The 3,083-nt window shown below is 36.2% G+C and overlaps 1 long non-coding RNA gene across 1 annotated transcript; it reads right to left on the bottom strand.

The window, feature by feature from the left end:
• Positions 1 to 681: 681 nt before the first annotated feature.
• Positions 682 to 2,783, bottom strand: LOC119478323. Its single transcript, XR_005204423.1, has 3 exons — positions 2,459 to 2,783; positions 2,202 to 2,246; positions 682 to 1,491 (listed from the first exon to the last, which is right to left on the bottom strand). It is a non-coding gene; the product is annotated as an uncharacterized LOC119478323 (long non-coding RNA).
• Positions 2,784 to 3,083: the final 300 nt, after the last annotated feature.

The following is a 3,083-nucleotide window of genomic DNA, read 5'->3' as shown; positions in this document are numbered from 1 at the left end:
CAGTCTTAGCAACATACCGCTCAGAGCAGAACAGGTAGGAAGTAGCTGAAATAAAAGCCTCTTGTCTACGAGATTGGTCTTTTGAGACAGCAGGGTTGACGAATCATGTTTCAGATGTCCAGCATGTCTGTCCTCAGAATCAGCAGCTGTCAGTACTTTCTCTGTACAGAGAGTTTGTGTTTATTGGTTTACCTCCACAAGTCGATGGTTAGTTGCTGCTCTGTAAACATACCTGTTGATGTGTTGAAGAAACTGTGTAGAATAATTAAAGCTGCAGTGGGTAGAATTAGAATTAGAGCACATATGATTTTAAAAAGTTATTTTACAAAACGGTCACTATATCCTGACAGTAGTGCATGAGACAGGTAATCTGGAAAAAAAAAGAATCATATGTCTCTGTGTCCTCCGAGCTGGAGTCTGCCATCTATGAGCCAGCTGTCAATCACTCGCGAACTCCGATCAAATGGTCAAACTAGGCAGCGCTGATCAAATATGAATCAATATTCTGTTGCTGTAATGCCTATTTCTCGACTCAAATGTTTTCAGATACATCTTGTAGTGTACTGTTTAGCTGTAAAATGAGAAAGTTTGTGACCCAGCAGCCATGTTGAGATCTGCTGAAGAAATACCAAGCACCGCCCACCAGCCGGAGCACAGCCAATAGGAACGCTCTCTCTGAAATTAGGTGGAGGTGCATAAGTCTAGTTTTCTGTCAGAACACTTGAATTACAATATGCTGAAAGGTTATTATGGAATTTTTGCACAATGATGCTTAAAACTGTCTGCCTACTGCAGCTTTAATCAAAACAACACTTTTGATGTGCACATAAGTACGGAGGGGTTCTGTGGTTATTTAACAACAGTCTGCTTCTGGTGGCACAAAATGTTTAAGATTTGCCCGGCGTGATTTATTCTTTAGTTGGATCGGATACCTGCTGCCATCAGATGGCTGTAAAGAGAGACAAGGAAAGGGCTTCAGTAGTAGGCTACTAACTGTCATGACAGACAGAGCTTTATTCTATAGTTGGCAATGATGTCATAACCGCTGGTTGAAAAACCATGTTGTAGAATAAAGTTAGTGTTGCTGCCGCAACAATTAATTACACTTAAACTAATTAATGTTTGCAAATTAATTTCTGTCCATGTGTAGCTGTAACAGAATGTGCCATCTCAGGAATCCATTTAATCAAATAGAAATGATGAAAAACCACCAGACAGAATTCAGTGAGTATACACTTTATAGTGAAGTCTGATGGCAGCAGGCATCCCTTCCATCCAAAAAAAAAGAAAAATTACGCATGGCAGATCTGCTACATTTTGTGCCACCGTCATCACTGATGTTAAAGAACCACAGAACTCCTCCGTACTTATGTGCACATCACAATTTATTATTCTACAGTTTCTTCAGCACATCAACAGGCGTGTGCATCATGACGGGGAATAAATATGTAAAGAAAAGAATACAGAGATAAAAAAGTTTGGGGTGAAATGCTGAGGAAAAATAAAATCATACAGAAATAAATAATTGATTAAACACAACTAACAAATACATACATTTAAAAATAAATATAAAATAACTAAAAATATAAATGCAAAACTAAATACATGAATAAAAATAAATGCAAAAATACACAAATAAAAATAAATGGAAAAATAAATAAATATTTAAGAATTAATCAAAATAAATACATAAATAAAAGTGGAAATTAAAATGAGTGTATAAATAAGGTAATTGATACAAAGGTAAATAAAAAAAAAGGTAATTGATACAAAGGTAAATAAAAAAAATTTTTAACATCATGGTGAACAATTAGATAGGCAGAGTCTAATTTTTAAATATAAACTATGGTGCTATTTTTCACTTTTAGATGGTTAAATTATGTTAGAAATAGCCCTACCAGAAGGCTACGGTTGAATTTTTAGCCTATTCAAACAAGACAACAAATATATATAAATAAAAGCATACCATTTCAATATGTTACTGTGACTGGTGCATTCTGAGATTTAATACATTTTGTTGTCTCGTAATTAAGGTCAATATGGTATATTATAAGCAGGATAAGAGCTTATGTCAATCCTGTGTGCACAACAATAACACTATTTAAGAACCTCCCAGCAAGGCTACAAAAAAGAGGTTGAGGGTCACCAGCTAAAATCTTGCAGGGCACCAAACCATCAAAATAAAATTGAACAGTACTCACCTCTGTTTTGTTGAGTTTGCTCAAGTAGCAGCTGAACTTGTTTCACTATATCAAAATCAAGTAGAAATCAACAGATGATGGGTTTATAAGTGCTGATAATGTGTTAGTCCCCACAGAAACAAATGTATTTTGTAAACAATAAACATAACTTTCAATTTGTTTCCATGTATGCATTTGCAATACTTCACTGCTGATTCAGTCATATTTTGTTTTCTGGTTGTTGTGATTGATTTTAATTTAACTTTAGTTCCACATACCTTTCAGATGTCATCCGTTTGGTGCCTCTTGTGTTTTCCTCCCTCGTGCTTCTCTCGTGGTTCCTCAATCAGGGTGATTATAGTTTCCACCTGTGCAGGTGAGTCACGCTGCTCATTGGTTCCCTCAGACTCTGAGCTGGACCAATCACTGCACCGAAACATGACTCAAACATGTCGTTTCAACACTCACAGAGTGCGCTCCTTTTCCTACAGCCGGAGCACAATCCGGCAAGGGAGGAGGGTCAGTGTATCTTTTGGTCATTCGATTTTCCTTTCAAAAAATGGATATTAAAGTTATTTGATTTTTGTTTTAAAATACAAAAATAATATTGAAATACGAAACGTTTTTCTTCATCAGGGTCAAAAAGGGATGAACTAAACTTAAAAAAACGGGTTGTTTTTCATTTTCTATTTCTAAAAACAAAAAATAAAATCACTAGAAGACAGAGACGAAAAAACGCCCCGTTTTTTCATATTCTACGACCGGAAGTTGCCATTTACAAAGTAAGAGCACGTATGAGGACGGTGCCGTGACATGTCTTCTTCCCTCAGAAACACTCTTTTATCGTTTCAAAAAACTAAGTACTGATCCATGTCCATCACCTTCAGCTACACAGCAGCACCG

Source organism: Sebastes umbrosus, chromosome 19 (assembly GCF_015220745.1).
Source record: "Sebastes umbrosus isolate fSebUmb1 chromosome 19, fSebUmb1.pri, whole genome shotgun sequence".
NCBI lineage: Eukaryota > Metazoa > Chordata > Actinopteri > Perciformes > Sebastidae > Sebastes > Sebastes umbrosus.
This window is presented reverse-complemented; position numbering and strand designations above follow the sequence as displayed.